This window comes from Macrotis lagotis, chromosome 1 (genome assembly GCF_037893015.1).
Source record: "Macrotis lagotis isolate mMagLag1 chromosome 1, bilby.v1.9.chrom.fasta, whole genome shotgun sequence".
NCBI classification, from domain to species: Eukaryota; Metazoa; Chordata; class Mammalia; order Peramelemorphia; family Peramelidae; genus Macrotis; species Macrotis lagotis.
Genome location: NC_133658.1, coordinates 4112478 through 4139509, shown reverse-complemented (window position 1 = coordinate 4139509; position 27032 = coordinate 4112478). Strand labels below are relative to the sequence as shown.

The 27032-nt window shown below is 44.8% G+C and overlaps 2 long non-coding RNA genes across 2 annotated transcripts; both read right to left on the bottom strand.

Annotated features, from left to right (window-relative positions):
• Positions 1-3633: 3633 nt before the first annotated feature.
• LOC141512581 (uncharacterized) lies at positions 3634-6377 on the bottom strand. Its single transcript, XR_012475534.1, has 3 exons — positions 6170-6377; positions 5480-5600; positions 3634-3814 (listed from the first exon to the last, which is right to left on the bottom strand). It is a non-coding gene; the product is annotated as an uncharacterized LOC141512581 (long non-coding RNA).
• Positions 6378-18173: 11796 nt separating this feature from the next.
• On the bottom strand, positions 18174-22505 carry LOC141512577 (uncharacterized). The gene is made up of 3 exons (XR_012475529.1): positions 22441-22505; positions 20932-21057; positions 18174-18379 (listed from the first exon to the last, which is right to left on the bottom strand). It is a non-coding gene; the product is annotated as an uncharacterized LOC141512577 (long non-coding RNA).
• Positions 22506-27032: the final 4527 nt, after the last annotated feature.

Genomic DNA, 27032 nt, shown 5'->3' with positions numbered 1-27032 from the left:
TTATATTTTAATGTATATTTCCTCCTTTGTAAAATGGGAATAATAACAAACACTTCCATATCTGGTGATGCCAAAACTAGTAAGAATTCCAAGGGATAATCCATCAGTGCCCTTTCAAACTGGAATTATAAAAACAATTTGGTTATATTTGCGAGCATTGGTTTTATATATATATGTATGTATATATATATATTTGATAGATAGATATAGATATATAGATAGATATAGATATGGACAGCCTAGACCCACAGGGGCCTTAGGGAGTCCATTTCTCATTAGACTGAAGTCAGCACCAATAGAGCATCCAGGACAGGCAGGAGAACCTACAGAGTGGACCTTGATGCCCCAGGACGGCTGGGCACAGGGGAAGCCTCACATTGCTTCTGAGTAGTCCACCCAGGTCCAAAGTCAGCCCAGCCCTCCCAGGAAAATCTTCTAAGGGTTTCAGAAACGATCCTTAGCCTAGGAAGAGACCTGAATTTCTTTTGGGTTTGTTTTGGGTTTTTTTGGTTTTGGCAAGGTAATGAGGTTAAATGACTTGCCCAAGGTCATACAGCTAGCTAATTTGGTAGTGACTGAGGTCAGATTTGAACTCTGAGCCTTCTAAGTCCAAGGCCAGTGCTCTATCCACTGCTCCACCTAGCTGCCCCGATACCTGAATTTGAGTCCTCCTTCTGGTCTTGCTGAATATGTAATTCAGGCCTTGGCCTTGATTTTTCTCCTTTGGGCAGGGAGTTTACATTGCCAGATGTTGCTCAGCCCCTTTTAGATCTCAGTCCTGAGACAGGAAGAGTTTGGGGTTTGGAGTCAGAAGGTCCTGTCCCATTCACATACCTACATTTGTATTGGATTAACTAGTCTAAGCCCTCTCCCAGTTCCATGGCTCTGATTTGGCCTCCAAGACAGTGGCTTGGTAGGAGTTCCTCATGCCTTTCCACACTGGCTTTCTCCCTAAGATAGCTTGACTATGGGCCTTATTTGTCAGAGTCACAAGATGAAGCCTCTGTCCAAGGTTTCCCAAATGTCCATGGTCATCTGGCCAGAAAACTCCAACCCTGGAGTCAAGAATCCTTTCTCATCAGGGTTTCTGTGGCTTCCTCCTTGTGCAGTTGCTGACTGTTCACTTAGGACAGGAGGAGCAGAAGGAAGTGAGGCCCTGGTTCTCTCCTCAGAACTTGGCTTGTATCTCCCCAAATTCATCTTGCCCACCCAGGAACCAGTCCTGAACCTTTCCTGGGAAGCAAGGTGGTCAGCACATTGGTAAGGAACAGAGGAGAGTTTTCTTCTGCTTGTTTGTCTGTATTGCCAGAGAATGGTGGTTGCATCCAACTGGTCTCCCCCAATTTCCCCAAAATGGCTAAGGATCCTTTTTTTTTAACTCAGGTCAAAGTATGTTGATTAATTTTTAATTTTTTTGGTTTTTGCAAGGCTGGGGTGGGGTTAAGTGACTTGCCCAAGGTCACACAGCTAATTAAGTATTAAAATCTGAGGTCAAATTTGAACTTAGGTCCTCCTGATTCCAGGACCAGTGCTCTATTGACTATACTGCCTAGCTGCCCCAATGGCTAAGGACATAAGTGGTTTCATGGCTAGAGGGAAGGGGACTCCAGCCTAGGGGATGACCCTAGAAAGAATGGCCATACCCCACCTTAGCAGGAGTCAGCAGGGGAATGAGCCAAAGACCTTGGAGGACTGGCCTTGGGGTTGGGGCATGGCAAGAAGAGCAATGGGCTTCGGGAACCAGGACAGAATTGCCTCTGAAGAGGTGTTTTGAGAGGCTGTACCAGAAGGCTGGGAAGGACAAGGACTCTTGGAGTTCATGGACTCTTACTTCCCTAGCTTTCTTTTCTTTTCTTTTTTTTTTTTCAGTTCCCAAATAAAAAAGATATTTTCTTTCCCTCCTCCTTTCCTTCTCTCCCCTTTCCTGTTGGGAGGGCAGGGGGTGGGGGTAAAGAAAAGAAAAGCCCTTGGAACAAATAGAATAGTCAGCAAAACAAGCCCCTGCCTCAGGTCTGTCTTCCTAGGCCCCTGGGTCCATCGCCTCAGGGTCAAGGGGTCAAGAACTGGGGGGGGGGCTCTCTTGGGCCCTCAGAAGGGGAGGTTGGTCATTGTGTTAATCAGAATTCTCAAGTCTTTTAATGATGTTTATGTTGGTATGGTCCGACTTGTTCTGATTCTGCTCATTTTTTTCAGCCTTCCCATAATCCCCTTCTCTTACAGATGGGGAAACTAAGGACCAGCTGCTCAGGGGTCTGAGAACCCAGAAAACTGAATAGTAGAAACAGGACTCAGCCTGCTCCTTGGACAAAGAGGGAAACTGAGGAGAGGTAAGTCACCCAAGTTCACTCTCCTGAGTCACAAGATGAAGCCTGGTACAGTTGGCGAGAAACCAGGAGAGATTTGTTCGCCTTGTAGCATTTCCCGTTACACCATCTACCCTCATGTCTCCACTTCCTCATCTCCCACTCACTTTTTAATTCCCTCTAGCCCCACGACTCACTGGAGCTGCCTCTGCCAGGGCATTGAATTGCTCGGAGCTGCCAACTTCAGGGGGGCTTTTCTCCCTCTGGCTCATTCTTCTTGGCCCCCGAGCTGTCCTTGGATCCGCCCTTGGCTTTGATGGCACTGTGCTTTCCTGCTTCTCATCCTACTGCCCGACCATTCCTTCTCGTCCTTCTTTGGAGAATCCTCATTGATAATCCAAGTCAAGGTTTTCCCTTCCTTGGAGCCTGCTCCCCAATCTCCCTCTGGCCTCGCTTCTCCCTCTCTGACCTGTCCAGGGTCCCCCAGTGACTCTCCAGAGTCCATTTTCTGCCCCCACTTTCTCTTCTTTCTTAAGGGGTAAGTCACAATTCAATAATGGAGCTCAATCCAACGACCTATCTCTAACTGAATACCTTCTACCACATGCACAAGACCAGAGACAGTCTTGATGATGGCTCAGAGGGAGGGAGCCCTGGCTTCCAGTTCCTCCTGGCTCATATATATGCTGGTTGTGGGACCTCCCAGGATCCCAGGGAACCTTCCTGGACTCTAGATTAAAGAAAGTTGCTGACCTTTAGAAGGAGTTCCCCTCACTGGGATTCTCATATGCCAATAAAATTATAGGTTGTTACAAAGAGAGGAGGAAGGGAATAAGCATGTGTTGAGCTCCTACTGTATGTGAGATATTACATTAAATGCTTTAGGATATGAAGATAAAACCACAATGGTGCCTGCCCTAGAGAAGTTTCTATATTAATAGATCAAGGTATTTTTGGGGGGAGCACTAGGGGCTGAGGAGGGTCAGAGGAATTTTCCTGTAGAAAGTGGGGCTGATGCTGGGCTTTGAAGGGAACTGAGTCTTCCAAGAGGATCCCCAGATCTCTGAGAAGTGGCCCCAATCTGAGTGCCCACGTTGGGGGGATCCAGAGTCATACCTCAAGGCCAGGGGTAAGTTCAGTCCTTCTGAGTCCCAGTGGAAGGTCTTGGGAAGGTAGCACTGTGGAGTCAGCCTCGAGAGCAGATTCGGGATCCAGCCATGCTAGAATCTGCCTGTGCCTGTGATGCTTTGACTAGGCCTTCCAGTGCCCCCACCCCAACCCCCACCCCAGGGCAGAATGATAAGGGAGCAGTGAAGGATATCTGCAGAGGAGTCATTTATTTCTTTTTTCTTTTTTGATTTTGGAAAGACAATGGGGTTAAGTGGCTTGCCCAAGGTCACACAGCTAGGTCATTATGAAGTGTCTGAGGTTAGATTTGAACTCAGGTCCTCCTGACTCCAAGGCCGGTACTCTATCCACCTAGCTGCTCCAATTTGTTTCTTTAGATATACCTGGGGAAGGTTTTGAAAAAGATGACCCCATTGTCAAGGCCATCCATTCCAGCCTTGAGCAAACGCTCAGCTTTAGAGGGACTCTGGAGGGTAAGGGTCCGGGGGACAAGGGCCTGGGTGTTCCAAACTTTGAAAAGAGGCAAAGTTGAGACACTGGCCTCCCTTCAAGGAGAGGGATCCCACTTAGTGGGGAGGGGGAACCACCCCTGACCTCAACTGCCTTGGCTCCCTGCTGGAAGAATGTAGGGGTGAGGGAGGAAAGGAACCCAGAAGGGGAGGGGGAACTGAAATCACCAGAGGGGTGGGAGGAGGAGCCCAGGGAGGGAGGGGGAGCCCAGAGGAGTCCATCCTCTCTCTCTGTCAAAACATCTTGAACTATTTTTCCAGCATTCTGGGTTCATCAGAATCCAGGCTGGCCTCTGCCAAGCACTTTTGCCTTAATTTTTAAGCCCCTGTGTATTTCAGGGGAAATTTAATCTGGCTGTTTCTGAATCATTTCCATTAAACTCGTCAGCCTGGTGTTTTGTAAGATCTGTTGGATTGGGGGGAAGGGGGGCAGAGCAGAAGAGAAGCCCCAGCTGAAGCCCTAGGAAGCCTTGGGCAGGCCAGAAACCAACAGGCTCCAGGACCTCAGACCAATGGAGTGGCCCGGCAGAGAGGGAGGGCCCTTGGGGGCCGTCGAGGCACAGCAGGAGGGAAATGGGGCAGAGTCAAAATTAGAACTCGGAGCTCCTGACTCAGTTCAGTGCTTTTCGGGGAGTGGAGGTAGCAGTAGTAGCAGCAGTAGCAGCAGTAGCAGTAGCAGTAGTAGTAGTAGTAGTAGTAGTAGTAGTAGTAGTAATAAAGATGATGATGCTAGTCATAATCATAAGTAATAAGAAAAAAGGCCACTAAGTGGAATAGTGTATGAGGTCTGGAAGTTGAATTCCAAGCCAGCAGTGTCACCCTGGGGAAGTCACTTAGGTCTGGCAGCCCCACTTTCCCCATGTGTAAAACTGAGATTAGGACAGCCTTCATCTTCCATTCAAGGAAAGGACTCAGCATCAGCTTTTCCCCATTTGTCCCCAGTGACTGGGCTTCTGGACTTTTCCATCACTTCCCACCATGGGGACCTTGCCCACCACCTCCCTCTTCAGCTTCCTAGTTAGATGGAAAGCCCCTGCCCTCCCCCTCTCCCCCACTGCCTTCTCCTCCCTCTCTTCCTCTTCCTGTCCCTCTCTTTCTCCATCTTTCTCCTGCCTGTCTCCTTCTCTCTCTCATCCTCTCCCCTTTCCCTTTCTCTTCCTTCCTTTCTTCCCCCTTCCCCCTTCCTCCTCCTCCCCCTCTCTGCCCTTCCCCCTTCCTCCCCCACCTCAGATTTTTATCCTCAGACTCCAGACAGAATTTACAGGATGTCTATGACCCCCTCCACCCCCACCCCCCCCCATAGTCAGGATCAAATGGAAGCTAATTTGCCACCGTTCAAGTCCTGTGTCCATGCTCTCTGAGATGATCACCATGCCCAGCTCTGGGTCCAGATTCTCCCTGCAGACCTGCCAGACCAGTCAGTCTCCCCACTTTCTCCTCAGACTTTGGAGCCGGGTGGGGCCCATCCTGCTTCCCGCTAGCTCCCACCTCTGCCTTCTAGCCCCTTAGAGGGATGCTCAGGGGTCTCTGGCTCCCCACCTGAGGTTTCTGGCCTTGGGCAACTTCAGGGCTGCTCTCTTCCAGACTTCCCCGCCTTTGACCAACAGATTCTTCTTCTCGGGGCTGGGGCCCACCGGCTCTGAGCCACTGCCTCCGTCTGCTTTGTGGGGAGCATACATGATTACAAAGAAGGATCTACACTCACCACCTCCCTTCCTCATCCTCCTGCCTCCTCTGTCCCGATCCCCTGACCCTCACCTGCCTCTGCTATCTCAAACCAAACCTTAACCTCAGTCTGGTCCAGGTTCAAACACACAATGCTCTGTCTGATGTCAAAGCTGATCCTGAGCTGCCCCTTCCTCCCCACCATGTTGGCTTTTTGGATCCAGGAGTCTCCTGACTGTTTCCCCAAAAGCTGGTCTTTCTTGGCTGTCCCCTTTCCTGTGCTCAGACCTCTCATCCCTCCATGTCTCTGCTTCCGGGCTTCTCTGACCTCCTTCAGGCCTAAGCTAAAGGCCCATCTCCAGCAGGAAACCCTCCTTGATCTTCCTTCTCACTGCCCATTAGCTCCAATTCATCCTGTTTCCATCAAGGGTGTCTAGAATTATCCACTCACCCCCGGCAGACTGGGGGCTCCTTGAAGTCAGGGTCTGGTTTTTTGCTTTCATTCACCTTTGACTCTTCAGGACTTAGCACATAGTAGGTATTAATAATGGCTTACTGACTGACCTCTTCCATGCTCTATGATCCATCATGATACTTTTTGAAGCTGTTGAGACCTCCGTTGTCTCCAACCTCCCTGGGTGTGTCCATCAGGGCTCTCTCCTGTCCCCTTCACTGACTGGCAGCTTCTTCTCCAATGTCATTAAAAAGGCAGCTTCCATTCCCTTATCTCTAACTGGGGATTTGTCCTGGCTCTCTCTGGGGCTCTCCTCCTCTGCTTCTGAGCCTCCAGGCCTTGCTGATGTGCCTCAACTGCTACTCAGGTTGGACAGTCCCAGACTTCTCTGGGCCCCTCCTCCCATTCAGGAATTCCTCCTAGAACTACAATATGGAGGATGTGTAAAAGCCAGAGCCCCTTCATTCCCCTCCTGGCACCGTTCTTGGGTCTCCACACTTTGCCACCATGTTCAGTACTGCTCTGGAGCCAGGCTTTTGAAAAATGAGACTCATCTGTGTGTCTGGTGTTTTCTCCTACAGAATGCAAACAATGAATAAATCAATAAGAATATAAATACCTACCTTGGGGCCTGCCTGGACAATTCACAGTCAAACCTGAAAGCATGCCTGGCCCCAAGGAGGTGACATTCTATGCAAAGGAATAACTGACTTTTACTTACGTCCTTGACCTCTAAAGACTATTACGCACTCCTCTTGCCTCCTACAAACCTCTCCCACTCTTCCTCATCTTCCCTATTCACACTCTTCTCTCTTCACGCTCTGTTTTCTTCTTCCTCCACACTCTACTCCCCTCACCCCCTTCCCTCCACACATTTTACTCTACACTTAGCTGGCAGAGAGCAAGGAAGAGAGACTTTTCCCTCACCTTGGGTTTGTCCTTTCTCATCCACATGCCCATGATTCCTACCTACAAGTGCCTCAGTAGGGCATTTTGGAAACCACTCTGCTCTCCATTGAGTTAAGGAAAACTGAAGTCCAATCCAGCCTCAGGGTGAGTCACTTCACTGCTGCTTACCTCAGTTTCCTCATATTTAAATTAGAGATAATGATTGTACCTGCTTCATAAGGTTGTTGTGAGAATAAAATGAGATGATATTTGTCAAGGTCTTTGTAATCTTCACACTTTTACCTTGAATGTTAAAAATTAGTTTTACACGTAATTGGGGGAAAGTTGAGCATTGTTTCCACATGTAATTGGGGGAAAGTTGAAATCCTAGCAACCATTTCTTGAGAGTAGATGGGTTTGGTGCTGGCAATAGGGGTGAGATAGGAAGATCAGGCAAGGTCTTTTCCAGGAGATGGGACTCCAATGAAGTGATGACATTCTAAGTGGTCTCAAGGAAGGGTAGGGATCTCAAGTAGTGAAGCTCACCTATACAAAGGCATGGAGGTGGGGGACTGAATGCCATAAATGAGTAAGAACAAAGTAGTCATTAGTTAATGCATTGTTCCCAATTAACTTGACCCAGTTTCATAGATCACATAGAGCGACCCTAGATCACCAGATCCATGGTGGGACCTTTTGACAGCTGGTTCTAGACCCAAGCTACAGGTTTCAACCAATATCCTGATCAAAATGCAATCAAAACACCAAGAAACTATAGAGAGGGAAGAAATCTCAGGGAGCATCTAGTCCAGCCCTGTCTAGAGCAGGTATCTCCCAAGCTGAGAGAATCTAGGGGCTCTAGACAAGGAAGGAGACTGTTCCAGACATGAGGCTCAACTACAGCAAATGCTCAGAATCTGGAGTTGGAGAGTGGTACAGGTGGAATAGTCTGGAAGCCGTTGTCACTGGATCATAGAATAGGTGGAGAACTTTTAGAAGATTAGCAAAGTAGGAAGGAATCAGGTTGCAAAAAGATTTCAATGTCAAAGATAGGACACTGGGTTTGATGCTGGAAGTAATAAAAAGCTGTTAAGGAGGTGGAATGGTCAGACCAGGGATTTAGAAAAAATCTCCTTGGCAGCTGAGAGTAGGCAGACTGGAAGGAGGGAAAGCCGTGCAAAGGTTGGTCATGTGGAGGGATTTTGTACTCCCTGGGCTGTTGCATCAGGGCAGAGGTGGTAGTTGGGGTGATCCTTGAAAGACAGCTAAGCTAAGGATATTCCTGTAGAAAAAAGTCATCCCACAATATGCAAAATATGATCATTCAGTGTAAAATTGAGTTGGAATCAACAGCCTCTTTTTCTCAGACCTCTCAGACCATAGAAATGATCATGGAAATTCATGGGAGCTGATGAGATCACTAAGGAAGATAGCTCAGAGGATGAAGGGCAGAGGGTTTGGGATAAAGAATCAGGAGATGTAACCCAGAGAAAGGTCAGCAAAGGAGCCTGAGCAGGAAGGCTCAGAGAGGAGGGAGGAGAATAAGATGAGCCTAGAGTCTCCTACAAACCCCAAAGAACCAGCAATCTGGCAGAGAAGGAAGGTGGGTGAGAGAGTGGAGATGAGAGGAACTAGATCTGATGGAGCCAATGAGAACAGAAATGCACCCAGATGGCTTGGCCTTGGCCAGAAGTAGGACCACCTCTTCATGAAAGGCAAATGGGGTGAAGAGAACTGTCTCATTGGATGGTCTCCATATACTCAATGATATAGGTGGACATTTCTTCAGCCCCAGATCTCCTTCTCCCTTCCACTGAACTCTCTTCAATGGCTACCCCATACTTAAGATTTAATGTCAAACATTTTCTTTTCTTCCCTTCTCCATCAATGTAGAGAGCAACCCCATCTTCCAAATGTCCCAGACTCAGTACCTAGGAGTCATGCCTGACTCCTCGCCATTTCTCATCCCCTCCTCATGTTCAATATGGTACCAAGTCTCTCATCTCAGTACCACTTCTGATTAATTTGACCTCTAATATCTCCCAAACATACCTCCTTCTCCCCTCTACCCCCACCCAAGTGCAATCCCTCATCTTCTCATACCTGGACTATGACAGTAGCTTCTGGAAGTCTGTCTGCCTCAGTCTATCCCCCTTTTTTAGCACAAGGCTGATCAGGTCATGCTCACTACTCATTAAATTCCACTGGCACCCTAATGCCCTTGGGATCAAATGCAAACTTCTCAGTTGGGCATTTAAAACCTTTCCTCCATAACCTGACCCCTTCCTCCCTTTCTACATTGCTCACTTCTGCTTCCCTGCTATGGACTCTTGGATCCAGTCACCTTGAACCCCTGGTGTTCCCCATATAGACCAAATCCATTTCCCAACTCTGCCCCCCAGCCCAAGTGTGTGACTCCTGCTTCTTCCTTGCCATCTTCTGGTTTCCTCCAGGAATCAGATTAAAACCACTTCTGTACCTCTCAATATCAATTCTTTCCCTCTATGATATCTGCAATTTATTCTGCATGTTTCCCCCCAATTAGCCTGATTTCCTTGCTGGCAGGGGCTGATTTTTGTTTTTTGATGTTTCTTTTTATCTTCACACAAGTAGGCACTTTGTTGACACCATGAGATGCTTCCATCTCTAGCCAGATGATTCCATTCTCTAGGAGAGGCAGAACAGCTTCCAGGACAGATGTCAGGGCCCACATTCACAAGTCCATCCATTTAGTACCCAGGGGTCTTGGTTGGTGGGGAGTTCACTGATTTCCCAGAAGCCTCCAGCATGGGTTGGTATTCTTGGGGGTGAGTGGGGTGGTCCCCAGCATAAATAACAATCCATCAGCTTCTGAAGCCTGGTCTGGAAGGCACTTGGAGCATTGCTCCAAAGGTCATCTTCTAGCTGACCTGGGGCGCCCAAGAAGGGCAGCCATAGGCGATGCCTAATGTTACACTTTACTGCTTGGCTCAGCTCATTTGTCTTGTGGGGGGAAATGTTTTGGAAAGCATTCCAGAGTCTTTGTAGTCAGGTTGGAGTTCATTATTGTGACTTTTAGCGGAAGATATATGGCCAAGGTTTGTTCTATTGCTTCCATTCCCTGCTCGGACTAACCACTGAGATGAGATTTTCACACACACACACACACACACACACACACACACACACACACACACACATCTCAACATTTACTAGTTGTGTGACTCTGAGCCTCTCTGAACTGCAGTTTCCTCCGCTATAAAATGGATCTAATTATACTGACAAGATCATTTTAGAAACCTTGAAGCACTATAGATGGTAGGCAATATTGTTATTGCCGTTACAGGTTAGCAAACACTAACAGGAAATATCGTATATAAGAGGCACTTAGAAGATAAGCTTCAGTTTCCCAAAATGTAATGATATTGAAAAATAAAGATTTGAGTACACTGATTTTTTTTAAAATGTGGCAAAAAAGAAACAAACCAGCAGAAATGGAGAACTCCAAAGGGCACGTTACCCTCTCAAGTCCATGAGGCCTTTCCTGATCCTCTAGTTCTCAGAGTCTCCTCAGCTCCACACCCAAGCCCCTGTGTCTTCCTTGTAGGCAGAAGCAATCCTGCGGTGAACAGAGAACAGGCGGTCCCACCTTCCAGTCCCACATCTGACTTATTGTCTGTGTGACCATAGCCAAGTCATTCATCCTCAGATGCCTGGATGGTTCTCTAAGAGGAAGTTGTAGTGTTTCTGTCCTCCGTTCCCTCCCACCTCATTCATAGAGGTTGCTTCTGGTCTGCAGTTTGATAGGACAATGGAACATAAGCAGCTTTGGTTCAAAGCCAAACTAAAAGCCAAAACTGAAACAACAAACCAAACAATTACCCTTTTGATTTTTGAACTATTTATGTATCCACCAAATTATTGTCACCCTGGGCAAGTCATTCACCTCCCCTTTGTCTCAGTTTCCTCATGTGTAAAATGGACTAGAGAAGGAAATAGCAGACTGCTGCAAAGTCTCTACCAAGAAGAGCCCAAATGGAGTCATGGAGAATCAGACATGACTAAAACGACTGAACAATAACGTTGAGATGTAGTGGATCACAAAAGGAATTCAAGGGTCCTGGTGAGATGGGGGCTCTGCAATATTCTGATTGGGCAAAATCACCCTAAACACCTCCTTAGACTAATGAGGAGGCAGAGAGAGGCAGAACTGAGGGCTAGAAAGACCCCCCCCACCTCTGAAAACCACAGAGAGCCTGGCATTTCCCCAGAGTGTTCCCTGGGGTTGAATGACATGCCCCACACTCCCTGACTTTGGAACCAACCATGATCTGGTGCTTGGTGTGAGTTGGATCAAGTTAGCATTTAGAAGTACCACCTGGCAGTGCTTCTTTTGATCCTATACTCATTTCCCCTAGAACTAAAAAGAATTTCTTTTTTATTCATTTATTTATGGGGCAATGGGGTTAAGTGACTTGCCCAAGGCCACACAGCTAGGCAATTATTAAGTGTCTGATGTCAAACTTGAACTCAGGTCCTCCTGATTCCAGGGCCGGTGCTCTATCCCACTGCGCCACCTAGCTGCCCCTAAAAAGAATTTCTATAAGAATGAGTCTGTATGTCCAAATGACATCCCTCCAACTACTTACAATACTCACACCTATGTATGATATTTTTTAAGTGTATGGAGATGCCTTTGTGATAGATAAAATATTCATTTTTAAGTGTTTTTTAGACCATAAAACTATTTTCTCAGTATGATTTATTTTTTTGTTCATCAGACAGGACAACTACTATCCACTTAAAAAAATTTATATTTATTTAGTTTTAACATTCATTTAAGAAAATTGTTGAGTTCCAGATTTCTCCCTCCCTCCAGAACTTCCCCCAGTCATTGGGAAAGCAAACACTATATCATCTGCATGTGAAGTCATGCCAAACAGATTTCCATATTAGTTTCAGCACACACAAAAAGCAAGAAAAATAAGAAAGTGTAAAAAGTCTGATTTCATCTGCACGCTCTCTCTCTGGAGATGGACAGTGTTTTCCATCCCTGGGTCCTTGTCTTGGGTCCCTTAGATCTTGTCTTGATGGGAGTAGCGACACCTTTCTCAGCTGGTCATGATACGATGTGTCTGCTCCGGTGGACCCGGCCCAGTTGGGCCTGCTCGCTTCCCTTTGCCTCAGTTCATGGCAGATTTTTCTGAAACCCTCCTGTGGAAGGCCAACTCCCATCTTTTGAGGCTGGGGAGGGGAAGGCTGAGGACACATTTTGATATGAAAGAGGGAAGGGAATAAGTGTGTGTTATTTTGCTAAACCTATTACATATGATAAGTTATTAGAAAGGTGGGGAAGGGGGCTTCTGAAGAGTCCCAGGTTCTCATTTTCTGTTCTCTCAGCCTTTGCTCTGGTTGGGCCAGAGAGCAGCACCACCCAGGAGGCTGGGAAAAGACCATAGGTCATTCTCTAGGGCTTCCAAAGGAAAAACAGGCCCAGCATGGTTCCACAGACATTGGGAAGCTGAGGCAGCTCAGCCCCCTTCTGCCTGGTTCCTGGGCAGGTGTGCCCCATCACAGCAGACCCATCAGCAGGGACTTAGAGCACTGCCCACTTAAGTCCGAAAGCCTCTTAAGAGACCTCCTAAGCAGACTGCCCCGGACGGCCAGCCCACTTAGGTTTTACGAGGCCATCAAAGGCAGGGAGGCTGAGTGGGCTCAGCTCATCCCGGTGGTCCTCGGCTCAACCGTGCCACATCTAGGCCCTCTGATGCTTGGGAGGAAGCCCCCAATCCTGGCTCAGACAAATAAACAGAAGGGCTTGATGGAAACAGGAAGGCATCCAACTTTCTGCTCTGGCACAGGCACCGGGCTCCAGGGGCCGAGAAGGCTCTTTGTAGAGTACTATGGAGGGGGACAGAAAGACAGCCACCTTAGGAGACCGTACTGGTGGATCAGACCTGATCTGTGGCCCTGGGACCCCCCCCCCCATATCCCCCTTTTCTACTCTTTACTCAAGGGACTCTACTGGCCAATCTCCAAAGTCCTGACCTTCTCTGAGTCTCCGTGATTCAGCGGGGGGTGATCCCAACAGGGACCCCATTCCCTGGAGAGTTTTGGGAGGAATATTCAGTTAGGAGAAAGGTCTTGAGGCTATACCAAAAGAGAGAGCTAAGGAAAGGCTCCAAACTTCCACATAGTATTTTTATTGTAGTTTACTCATTTTTCAGACATGAACAGCTCTTTGTGGTCCCCTTGGGGTTTTCTTGGCAAGGATATTAGAATGTTTTACCATTTCCTTCTCAGGCCTATTTTATAGTTTAGGAAACTGAGGCAAACAGGGTGAAGTGACTTGTCCAGGGTCACACAGTTAGTGATGTCTGAAGTCAGATTTGAGTTCAAGAAGAGGAGCCTTCCTGATTCCTGGCCCTCTGTCTGAACTACATAGTGCTGCTGGTGATTTTGTTCTTCATTCTCAGAGAAGACCCTGACCTCAGGGAAGTGATGTCAGCACATCATGTGAATTGGATCTGGGGTGGGGGGGCACCGTGCTGAGTCTCTAGTCTTACTTTCTCCTCCAGAGTCATCTGGGTCCAGTGGTTAGTTATGGATCAGGAGGATTGGAGATGGCCCTGAATGGGAGGCAATTGGGGTAAAGTGACTTGCCCAAGATCACCCAGCTAGGAAGGCTCAAGTTGCTGAAGTAGGAATCGAACTGAAGTCCTCCTGACTCCAAGGCTGGTGCTCTATCCACCCCTCCCCACCCCCAATACCAAGCTCCTAGGCTCCCATGCTCGGAACAGCAGGGACAGAGGTGGTTTTGAAAATGGCCATTCCTGAAACAGTGATTGATTCCTCTTTGGGGCTGCCATGAACATTAGGGAGCAGACCACGTCAGAGGGACACACTTTGTCTTCTACAGAGGAGCAGGAATAAATTAGGCCAGGCCTGTGGTGAGCCCAGCCTGCTGACATGAGGCTCAAAGTCTGCTTTTTGTCACAGGATCCTCGTTCCCTTCCAGCCAAAAACTTCCCAACCAATTAGCCTGGGAGTTCACAACTGCTGTTGGGACGGGCCTGGGGCCCTGCCCCCCCCTTGCCCACCTCAGGGGGCTGCTTCACTGGGTGCTCTAGGAAGGGAGTGGAGGGCCAGAACAGAGCAGTGATGCACAGTGTGTGTGTGTCTGTGTGTGTGTCTGTGTGTCTGTGTGTCTGTGTGTGTCTGTGTGTGTCTGTGTGTGTGTGTGCGGAGGGCTGGACCCAAGCAAAGTTTGAGATAAAAGAAAACTCCAGCAAGTGCGGTGCCCACCCACCTGGGAGTCAGTGTCCAGGGACCCCCTGCTCCCTCTGCCATCTGAGATGAAGTTTTTCATTCCCCACTCCTGCTGTCCCAGCAGGTGAAAGCTCTGGGGTCCGAGTGGCAGCAAGTGGGTGATGGAGGGCAACAGTGAAGGTTGCCCACCAGCCCCAAGGGTGTGCTCAGAAGGTCTCTGGTGTTACATGTTCTAAGGAAAGAGCAGCCACTCTCCCCTTAGAGGCATGAAAACCTTCACTTCAGGATGGGATTTCAAGGCTAGACTCTCCATGGGCTCTCCAAATCCTGTATCTTGAAAGAAAAAAGGGTAAGGCTACGCCCTGTCCTGCCCCATCTCCTGGTGTCAGAGGTCAGTGGTACCTTGGCATGCTCATCTCTTTTCTGTCCAGATGAATTGGGGCTCCACATTTCTGGGAAGCCTTGGCAGGAGCCCCAGCTTCTGGATTTTTGGCAAGGGGAAGCCCACAAGAATCCAGGAGATGTTGAACCCTGCAACCTGGAGGCTTGAGTTCAGAGGTTCCTAGAGCCAAAGCCAGGAGTCTTTGAGTGCATCCCATGCTCAGTGGTTGAAAGGTTTGTCTAAAAACAGATACATGGAGTATTGCAACCTAGGTTGCCTATCAGTATTGGCCCTACCTCTCCTAGCACAGATAGCAGCCCACTGTATGATGACATGCATGATGAGGCTTCACTACCTCTTCACAAATTCTCCTTAGATTATTTGGCCCCTGTGCCCCGCGGCAGCCTTCCTATGGAATTTGGATATATATTTTTTAATGATTATCAGTTCAATTCTTGGGGTCTTGAGTCAGAAGAACCTAAGTTCAAAATGCAGCTTCAAACATTCACTAGCTGTAGGACCCTGAGCCAGTCCCCTAACTGGGTTTGCTTCAGTGTCAAATGACCCATAGAAGGAAAAAGGCAAATCACTCTGGAGGGATCACAACGTGGCCACAGTGGAAAGAACTGAGCAACTCAAAACTTGGGTTGGCCATCTGATGATCCAAGACCAGTCCAAGGTCTCCCTCGATCTCCTCTCGTCTCTCCTAGAACCTCAGAGTTGGAAGGAAGCTCTGGGGCCATTCATTCTCACCTGGGCTAGTTTAAGAATCCCTGGGTACTTGGAACACGGGACAGGGGTCCTCATACCTTAGGATGTCTGGGTAAGGGAAGTTAGAGAGAAGAGTCTCTTCCTTCTCCTCATTTTGCACACATGGAAACTGAGGCAGCTTGTCCATTCTGTGAACATTTATTAAGCACCCTCTGTATACCAGAAGTCTCAGGGAGGAAGAGGTCTTGTCTTGCCTAAGACCACACAGGTCTTATATGGCAAGGTGTGATCTCAAACCTAGAGCCTTTGACATCAAACCTTCTGGAGGTATCCCTGCCTCCATTTCTCAGCCCAAGGCATGACTGGTGATGTGCTTCAGCCTACCCTTTGCTCAAGGTCATGGGGAATCCTTATCAGAGTCTGAAGCATCTCTGGAAGAAGATTATGCTGAATCCAAGCAAAAGAGGGTTTGGGGGATAACTAGGTGGTGCAGTAGGTAAACACCGGTCCTGGAGTCAGGAGGACCTGAGTTCAAATCTGACCTCAGATGCTTAATAATGACCTAGCTGTGTGACCTTGGGCAAGTCACTTAACCCCATTGCCTTGCAAAAACCAAAAAAAGAGTGTTTGAGCCTTGGAACCGAGTGCTTGAATTCTATCCCCAAATCCCTCATATCCATTCATGATACCCCCCACACACACACACAAAACAACAGTCTAAGAGAAAATAGAGGATTAGGAATAGAGTTAGAAAATTCTTACATATTCACTTGAGATATTCAAAGCACTTTATAAATGTGATCTCATTTAATCCTCACCTCAACCTTGGAAGGTAGGGTGTCCTTATTATCCTTGCTTTACAGATGAGGAAACTGAGTCAGTCAATGGTGAAATACCAGCCCAAGGTCCCTCAGATAATGTTTGAGGTGGGATTCAAACACAGTTCTTCCTGACTCCAGATCCAATACTATGGGCTCCCATAGAGCTTCCTCCATTTTTCACCAGTAGCTCAACTGGAGGGTTAGAAGTGAATAAAAGTGGCAGCTTTGTCATGACTTAAGCTTTAAAACAATTTAGAATGATTATTTCCTTTGAGCCTCACAAGAGAGGTGAGTAAATTCACATCATTCCCATTTCCTAGATGAGGAAACTGAGACTTAAAAAAAACACAAGTGGTCTACTTCAAGTGGGTGAGGTACAGTGAATGCCAGAGGCTCTGTTGGTGTTCCCATGCTGCCTCTCCATAAGCATGGGAGAGAGGTGGACTAGATAGATTTGCAGGAAGTGTTCCAGGGTTAAGAAGAAAGGAGTCCAGGCTCCCAGGAGAGTGACCTAAGAAGGGCAGCACCTCAAGAGGCAGATAGGACACGTGTCATTATCACCACTGGACAGATGAGGAAACTGAGGTTGTACCCTGCCCAAAGTCTCCCAGCAAACTAATGGACATCTAAGCCCATATTCAGGTTCTAGACTCTTTCTACTATCCCAGGCTGCCCTGTGCCGCCCCCAACCCCCCAAATCGTTGGGCTATTTTCCTCCTGAGGTAGCCAGTTGTCTTGGGAAAGTGTGACTTTGGCCAAGCTTTTTCAACTATAGGTCGTTTCATTTGGGATCCTTAATTTAAACCCCAGTGGTGAACTTGAGATTTTATTACAGATACTGGGGTTGTTTGTTACCTGTTTCCAAAGGGGGTGGGCAGGGGGTGGAGACTCTCTCTCTCTTACACACACACACACACACACACACACACAAAGACATGTTACAGAAAACATATGGTTGCCATTTAATTTACGCGTTATCATTTTTCATTTTGACGTCCAAGTTCCTCTGTAGCAGGCTGAGAGCCCTGGCCATTGTACTCCTAATCCAGACTGAGGGCTCCTGAGTCCTGCCAAAGGAAACGCGATTTAGAAACCCAACTGGAGGACAAGGACAGGAAGACATGGCCGAGAGAACCAGAAGCGATTGAAACTCTACCCATCCCTTCTGGACAATGTAACCCTCCCTCCCCGCAGAGCTCTTGGAAAAACATGGAGGCTCTCCCTGGCTGAACCCCTGGGGATTGAGCAGCTCTCCGATTAATCTTTCAGAGCAACCCTTCTTAAACAGCCCAAGATGGGACTTCCTCCTCTTTCTTCCTCCTTCCTGTCTTGCTTCTTGTACCTTCTTCTTCTTCCTCTGTCACTATCATCCATCCTCATCCTACTATTTTGTTTTTGTAATATTTGTTCACTGAAACTAATAATAATGGTCATGAAAATAGTTTATACGCTCATAATGACTTACAGATTTTTGTTTATTTAACATTTTTTTAATCCTTTTTGTTATAGCAAAATAGACATTTCCTGACAAAAGCCAGTCATCTCTCTCAACTTTAAGTATATCTCTTCCCCACCCCCCAAACCCCCAGCAACTGGAAAGATTTCAGAATATCTTGAAGGATCATACTCTATCAACTAATAAGGCAAAGAAAATAGAGATTGTTGTTCAATTCTTTCAGCCATATCTGACTCTTCATGACCTCACTTGGAATTTTCTTGGCAAAGATTTTGGAGTGGTTTGCCATTCTACTTTCCAGCTCATTTTACATATGAGGAAACTGAGGCCAACAGGGTGAGGTGACTCGTCCTGGGTCGCATAGCTAGGAAGTGTCTGAGACCAGGCCCAGTGCTCTGTCCACTGCGTCATCTAGCTGCAAAGCTGTTTATTTCAAAGTAAAATGATCTTTTGTGTGATCCTTCAAGTGTTGAGCAACCTCACTGAAGAGCAAAGTTGAGAGAACCTGCTCATTAGCACCACAGTCCTCAGTCACTGCCTGGGGACAGTCCATGGACTTGCCAGTCATGTCCAGGAAGGTTATTGCTTCCCAGAGTGGTGCCAACTTCTCCGCCACTTAACATTGTGTTCTGTTTCCCTTCAGGGCGGATTCAACACTGTAGATGAAGTTAAGCTCCTTGCCCAGTGTCTCCCATGTAGACTCCCCCAAGCCCAACAAGGTTGAATTTCTCCATCTTCTACCATTTTGTGTTCATTTGATGCACGTGCAAGAATTCTTCAGATTTCTTTTCATCTTCCTTTCTCTGGTTCTTAGCTAGAAAGGTCAATAAAGAGATCTTTAGACAGGTAGATGGGTAGCTAGGTGGTACAGCAGATAGAGTGCTGGGCATGAAGTTAGGAAAACTCCTTTTCCTGATTGCAAATACAGCCTCAGTGTGACCTTGGACAAATCACTTGACCATGTTTACCTTGATTTCCCATCTGCAAAATGGAGAAAGAAATGACAAAGCACTCTAGAATTTCTGCCGATAAAACCCCCAAAGGGGTCAGGAAGACTAAACAACAGCAAGACAGAGCAGTTGAATGATTTATGGGTAGATAGACAGATGGACGGATGGATGGATGGATAGATGGGGGATAGAAAGATATTAAGCATTTATTATTGGTCAAATCCTAGGCTGAGAGTTCAGGTTACAAGGACCTTCCACATTCTATTTCTGTTCAATCAGATACAAGTTTTCTGTTTACTTTTTTCATTCATATATATCTATATATATTCTTATTTATATCATTAATTTATTAGACACCTGCTACCTGCCAGACACTAGGCTAAAATCTGGAACTTCAAAGAAAGACAAAAGCTAATGCTTGCTGTCAAGGACTCCCCCACCTAATGGGATAAGACCCCATGTGAATGACTGTGTACAATGGAGTTCGTCACAAGCTAAATCCAGGATAATCACCAAAAGGAAGACCTTTACATTGGGAAAACTGCAAAAGCTTCTTGCAGAAAGTGGGATTTTAGCCTGTATTTGAAGGAAGCCAGGAGACAGAGATGAGGAGGAAGAGTGACCCAGGTATGAAGGACAGTCAGGGAAAATTCTGGGAGTCTGGAGATAGTGTCTTTGCAAGGAACAGCAAGGTGGTTGGTTGTCATGGGAAGAGATGACAGGGAGCTAGAGAAGGAAGGGACCCTGTGGGAGTGGGGGGATGACAAGGCATTGGAGATGCTGTCACAAGAGGGAGCAGGGTTGAGAATAAAGTGAGTGTGGATGGGGCAGCTCCTAAAGTGATAAAAGGGCAAAGATTCTGCCAAGGAGGGGAAGGCAATTGGAAAGGGGAGAGAGAAGTAAGCCAGACAGCCTGGCCTGGGAGTTATTATTAGGGATCTTGAACATTTTCAGATGGTAGTTGAGAGCAGCATTTACTCTTTTATAAACAATTTGTTCATCCTCTTTGGTTACTCATATGTTAGGGAATGACCTTTGATCTTATAAATTTAAGTTAACTCCCTATTGATTCTAAATGTCAGAGTTTTTCCCACATGTGTTAGATACAACTTTTTTTGTTTGTATTTTTTCTTCTAATGCTAATTCTATTCATTATTTGTGTAGAGACTTTCTAATTTTCTATTATAAATATTTTCAACTCCATCTTTTGCAATATCTTCAACCTGGGTCTGGTTATAAAAATAAAATGAAATGTGCATAATCCAACCCAACCAATTCCACTACTGACCACACCTGACCATGCCTGTCTGCCTCTTCAAGTCCGTTGCCTTTAGCAGGAGATGGGCACCATGTTTCTTTTAGGCTACTTGACTCAAGGGTTATCAATAGATTAGTTAGCTCTCAAGTCTTTCCAAATGACTTTTCTTCCTAATGCTGCTGTCATCTTAAAATGTACCTCATTTGTGTGCATTTTGCCCTGTGTTGGTTCATCCATATCTTCCCAATTTCCTCTGAAGTTGCCCTTTCCTCCATTTCTTAAGGCACCATATTATCCACCTTATTTGCAAGCTATTTTTTTGTGCAGCCAGTTCTCCAATAGGTAAAATTCTCCTTAGTTTCCCTTTTTCTGGGGGGGGGGGGAACGCTTTGAAAAAAAGTTGCTATAAATAATTTTGTGCATGGAAGATCTTTTCTTCTTCCTTTAATCTCATTGGGGTAATCAGCCTAAGAGTGAGTATTATTGCTGAGCCAAAGACTATATACAGTTTAATTGCATTTTGGGAATAATTCCAAATTGCTTTCCAGATTGGCCAGACTAATAATTCGCAACCCCATTAGTGGTGTTCAGTTTCCCCTCAATTCCTATTATTGAGCTTCTTCTTAGTTTGTCATCTTTGGCAATTTGAGGGGTGTGAGGCTGGACCTCAAGATTCCTTTCATTTAAATTTCTCTAATTATTAGTGATTTGGAATATTTTAATGATTATTAATTGCTTGGATTTCTTCCTTTAAGGCTGTTTACTCACTCCATGGACTTCTCACCTGGGGAGTCCAGTCTCTTGTTCTGATTGACAAGTTTCTCCTAGGACCTCCATTTTTTTAAAAAAAAAATCTCAGAGCAGCCATATATTCATTCCTCTCCTGACTCCACATTTTTGACTCTCCATTTTATCCTGAGAAAGTACCTTCTGAAAAAACAAGCTCCTTGGAGAGATCAGATCTGAATTGTTTCCAAGGAGCATCTTATTTGGAGAACAAAGACTTGGGAATCTCTTAGACACCACTGACTCAATGGAAAAAGGTAGATTTTTCAGCTACTCTCAAAACAGATTTAACTTTTGGTTGCAATATAATAACAAGGAAACCTCACGAGTCTTCAAGCTATTACATATATCACTATGAAAATGAGATCTCACCATAATATCTCCAATAGCAACATCAAGTTCACTCCCTTTCTGAGATGGAACTGATGACTGTCTGGTCTGCCCAGAATACATTGTTCTCTTCATGGGCTCTTGTGAGTCATTATTCCTTGTGCATTTCTGTGGAAGAAAATAAAGACTATCCCATACATGACATTTATATTATACCTGTTTATATAGAAACTATCACCCATAACTGGGGAAGCTACAACATGTATCCCAGGTTCCCTGGAACAACTCCAGGTGAGGATAAAATGCCAAAGAAAATCCATGCTTCTCTTGATATCAAGCCGCCAACCACAGATGTCTTCTAATTGCTTGAATTTCTTTAGGTCCTTTCCCAATTTTCTTTGTTTTCTTTGATTGCTTTTCTATCTCTCTGTGTCTCTTTCTTTCTCTGTCTCTATCTCACCATTCTGCCTTGGTGACTTCATTGGTTCCAATGAGTTTAATTATCATCACTTTGAATTAACTCTCAGATCTAACTGTCCAATCTAGGTATCTTGCCCCCAGTCCAGTTCCTCATCAATGACTTCTCATTGGTAATTTTCTTCTGGATGGTTCATTGACATTTCAAACTCATGTGTCCAAAGCAGAATTCATTATCTTAGCCCCACTCTTCCCCAATAACATCCCTACTCCTAATTGATTTCTACCAAGGTGCTGCCACCCTTCCAGTGACTTAGGTCTGCACTTCAGAACTCTCATGAATTCCTCCATTGCTTCCATCCCACATGACCAATAAATTCTGAAGTGTAGTGGATTTTACCTCCACACAATCTCTCCCATCTACCCTGGGCTTCCTCACACTCAAGTGCAGATCATCATCACCTCTTATCTGGCTGCAACACTTTCTAATTGACCTCCCTGCCCTAGTTGCCTCCCTCCCTTTCTAGCTCTATACATTTGGCAAATTGATATTCCTAAATTCTGATCAAGTCATCCTCTTGCTCAAAAGTCCCTAGTCACTCTCAAAGTATCTCTATAGTAAAGAAACATTCCTCCCCTTTTCTCTCCAGTTCCCCTTTCCAGGTATATGCCAGACTCTTCCTATTTCTTCTTCCTTCTATTTACTACTGTTCTTCACCCATAACTTTCATTTTCCCAACTCCAAGCCTTTGCTTAGGCTGTATCCCTGCTTGGAATTTCCTTGCTCCTGACTTCCACCCCTGAATCTTTGGAGGGGTCTTTCAAGTCCTGCTTCAACACTGCCTTCCATCAGAGCTTTTCCTGCTCTCCTAGAAGTCCCTTCTCCAAACCCCTTTGCACTCTCTGGTATGTTCACACATTCCTCAAAAGAAGATAGTCTGGAATAGGGGTTGGTTCATCTTTGTTTCTATAGAGCACATAATGTAGTAGGTGATTAAGAAACACTTGCTGATTGATCATCATCTTCATTCTTTTTTAATGTACTGTGAGCAACGCTAACAATTGTGATGATTAAAAAGAAATAAGGGGCCTGAGAATAGACATAGAGGAGGCAGGAGTGTGTTTGTCACTCACTTGTAGGTATATCAGTGAACCTTTTCTTTTTTTAGGATTTTTTTTTTGCAAGGCCAACGGGGTTAAGTGGCTTGCCAAAGGCCACACAGCTAGGTAATTATTAAGTGTCTGAGGCCGGATTTGAACCCAGGTATTCTTGACTCCAGGGCCGGTGCTTTATCCACTGTGCCACCTAGTGGCCCCATCAGTGAACCTTTGAGACAAAAACAACAAAGAAGACAATTAAAATATGAAAGAACCTTGTTAAAAATTCTTCATATGTTCATCAGTAGGGGAATGGCTAAAGCTGTGGTCTATGGTTATGATGGAATATTATTATGTTATAAGAAATAATAAGCAGAAGGATCTCAGAAAAGTCTGGAAAAGTTTACATAAACTGATGCAAAGTGAAGTAAGCAGAACCAGGAGAACATTGAAGAAAGTAGTAGCAATATTGTATGATGATCAACCGTGAATGACTTAGTTCTTCTCAGCAATACAAGGATCCAAGACAAGTCCAAAGGACTAATGGTGAAACATATTATCTGCCTCTAAAGTAAGACCTAATATTGTCTGAATACATCCTGAAACACACTATTTTTCACTTTTTCCTTTTTCTTTTTTCTTTTCTCTTTTTTTTTAGGTTTTTTTTTTTGCAAGGCAAATGGGGTTAAGTGGCTTGCCCAAGGCCACACAGCTAGGTAATTATTAAGTGTCTGAGGCCGGATTTGAACCCAGGTACTCCTGACTCCAGGGCTGGTGCTTTATCCACTGCACCACCTAGCCACCCCTCTTTTTTCTTTTTTAAATTTGATACTTCTTCACAAAATAACTATTATAGAAATGTTTTATATGTCTACATATGTATAATCAATATCTGATCACTACTGTCTCAGGAAGAGGAAGGGAAGATAGGAGAAGAAGGATAGAATTTGGACTTCAAAATTTCGAAAAAAAATTTAAACATTTTTTAGCATGTAATAGGAAAAATAGTATTTAAAAATTCCTTCATATCACTAACACGTCTATATATTACAACAAAAACCAGGAGGAAAAGAAAAGAATTATCATCTATTTAAATAGCAAGGGAATGTAGTGTCTGGGATGCAGCTGACCAAAACCACATGGACATTTATATAAACATAACTCTGAACCCTTTTGTTCCTGCAGAAATAAAGGTAGACTTGAATATGAAGGTATATTTAGGGTTTGCGGTTTCTACCATGACAATATAATAACAAAACAACAATAAAACTCAAAGTACTTTAGCTATTTAATGATTGACTAATAATCCTACCAGGAAGATAACAGAGAATTAGACAAAAATATTAAAATTAAGAAATAAGAATAAAAAATTAAATACATACCAAGAATAATAATTAAAGAAAGAGGGATGCAAATTTGATGTTGTTAGTTTTATATTTCATAGCAGGAGTAAGCAAAACAAATTCTAATTTGATTGAAAAAGAGAAAAATCAGCCAGTGGAGTCCATTGGATAAGAAAGACATAGATGCAAATCCCTAGCACATTTGAGTGGTAAATAACTCATAAACCAGTACAGACAGAACTGGTGGTTTACCAAGAACATCTGGGTCCAAAAGAGAACAGTTTCATAAATAACAGTTTAAGACTAGTTTCTTTTATTCTTTATCACAATAAATTCTAAATAGAAAAACATTATCTAAATGTAAACCATAGTCCAAGACACTTCCAAGGACCCTGGCCTCATGTTAACCGCGTCACTTATATATCCTGACATCAAGAGAAGCAGTAACTCTTTTTGAGTTCACCTCCCTACCTGGAATAATTCCTGGTATATCCCCAATTATGAGTAATATGGTCTCATGAAGAGGACATCCTTTACCTTATTCCCACAGAAATGTATAAGGAAAAAAACAGTCTTTTAGGAGTCCATGAGCAGAAAAAAACATATGGGGATAATCCAAGGAACCATCAGCTCCACCTCAGCCTAGAGTCTTATAGACCTCATCCTTCAACCAAAACATCTCTCTCCAAAGAGCCCAATCTTGTGGCTTGCCCTCAGTCCTCATCCTTCTTCACCTCTCTTCAACCTCTAACAATCTCAATCATTTCTTCCTTAAAACTCTCCTTTCTCTAAAGTTTTCATGACTTTGCTTTCTTCTGATTCTCCTTCCTTCATCTCTCCCTTCCTGCCTCTCTTACTTCCTTTTTCTTATTCCTTTGTCTCTTAGTTTCATAATCCTTGACCTGAATTTCAATACTTAAAAGTATTGAATAATCTAACTGAATAATACTGAAAATATTGACTAAAACTGAAAAGTATTAATCTTAAAAGATTACAGGATTTTGACACTGAAGATCATGATGTCCAGAAATCATGGTGTCAGAGGTTCATGGTTTAGAGTGTGAAGGAACCCTAGAATCATTAAGTTCAACTGTATTTTTTTTTGGTTATAGATGAGTTATCTAAGCCCTGGGGGTTAAGCATCTTGCCCTAGGCCATCTGGATACTAAGGATCTGAGGCAGGATTTTAATTTAGCTTTTCCTGTTGCCAAGTTCAAGTCTCTGTCTTAACAAAATGAGACTTGATGCTCTCATTGGTCCTCTTCAAAAATGAGCAACAAAGTCCAGCACTGTTGAGGTGGAAGGTGTGATACGGGTTTTGAATTCACAACAAGAAGGAACATTAGAAATTGTCGCATCTAACTCACTCATTTTGAAGATTTTGATATTGAGACCACAGAGTGGCTGCTTATCTTGCTATGGAATCAACAAGTAAGTATGGAATGCCCCACCTCATTGCCTCACCACCCAGTTCCTTTCAAAGAACAGCTCCTGGAACATCTGCTGTCTATCTGTCTATCTATCTATCTATCTATCTATCTATCTATCTATCTGCACATGCATCCATGTAAACACACACACACATATATGCACTTATATGTCCATATGTTTTTCCTAATCTCCCCAGTTTTTATCATTCTCTGACTCTTGCAATTCATGTCACTTTTGATATACTTTGGATTTTCTTGGTTGTTTGCATCTATAGTATCTCCTCTCAAGGACTGCTTCACTTCATCTAGCGACACCTATAATTCAATGTCTTGTCTAGAGTATAAATGCTGGCCGAGTGAATGGAAGTTGCCTAAAATATAGTCTTGACTTCTTAATGGTGAACTCAGAGCAATCCCTGACCCACACAATTACTAATGATACCACCTGGCAGGCTTCTGACAGGTAATCAATGCAATGTAACCTATAATGGAATAGGAATAACCTTCCCTAAAGATCCTGAAGAGGAGTTACCTAGCCTTCATTTCAGATGGAGACTGTACCATCTCCTGAAGCAACCCAATTCATTTTTGGACAATAATAATGGTTCAGCAGCTTTCACTTACACTAGGTCAAATGCCATAAGAATTCCATAAGTTGAACCAATTGGATTTAAAGATTAAACCCTACATGAGATAGATTTGTGGAATCATATTTAAGAAAGAGACACCTAGGTAGAATATGGTATTTCTATGACTCATACTTAGCCATTTTTAATCACAATTTAATCTAGTCCATGTCTTATCCCAGGATTTGTTGACAGAATCTCTTCTTAGGGCACCCCAAAGATTTGACTTGGAGTCTGATAGCATTTGAAATTGGCAAGAGCTCTCAGGTGTCATGCCAAGTTGGCACCAAAAGCCTTCTGGTTTTTCTTCTCAACTGTTCACTCTGTGGCCACAGAAGCGTGATGACTGTGTGGATGCTCTTGGAGAATTAAGGGATTCTCCTAACTCTCCCATCTCTCTCACACCCCCACTGGAAGCTGGGAGAAGAATGGCCAGGGACTGGAACAGGACAGTGACTCCTCTACAATGAGTGGGCTGCTTTTGGCTTGGCCACCTTGGATTCTGAAGCAGAGAGATGATGATGAGCATGAGCCTCATAGCTGTCTCTGAGCTCTGACAAACACTGCGCCAACTAGAAAAGAACAATTTCCTCCTCTTTTGAAAGGAGAGATGGACTTTTCACCTCCAAAAAAAGAACCTCCAGCTGTTGGCTGTTGGGCTAGGTGCTGCTGGAATTTAAATAGATTTGCCCTTGACCTCTGAAGGTCTCCCTGGTAACACAGAACTTGGGAATAAAAGGGTTTTCTTTCGCTGAGCTTCCAGTAATACAAGTGAGCACAGATGAGAACTTCACACAGAAAACTGGGCAAGATATTTAAGGAGAATTTCTTAAGTGCCTACACTACGACATCTATTCTTCTAGCATTGGTGATAAACACCAAATTCTTTTGAAGCAGCCATCATTGCACAGGGAAAGCATTATTCAACAGATAGATAAGTAAAGATAATTCATGGCAAGGGGTAGCAAAGAGAATAAAGCACCAGCTCTGGAGTCAGGAGTACCTCAGACACTTAATAATTACCAGCTGTGTGACCTTGGGCAAGTCACTTAACTCCATTGCCTTACCAAAAGAAAAAGGTGATGTATGGTAGGAAAGATCCCCCAACTACTGGGAAAATCAAGAGAGGTGTCAGGTCCGAGTGAGTCATTAAACTGAAGCTCAAAAGTCACCTACGGTTATAATCAGAGATAAAATTTGAACTCATTGGCTCTGATTCTAGAGCTGAT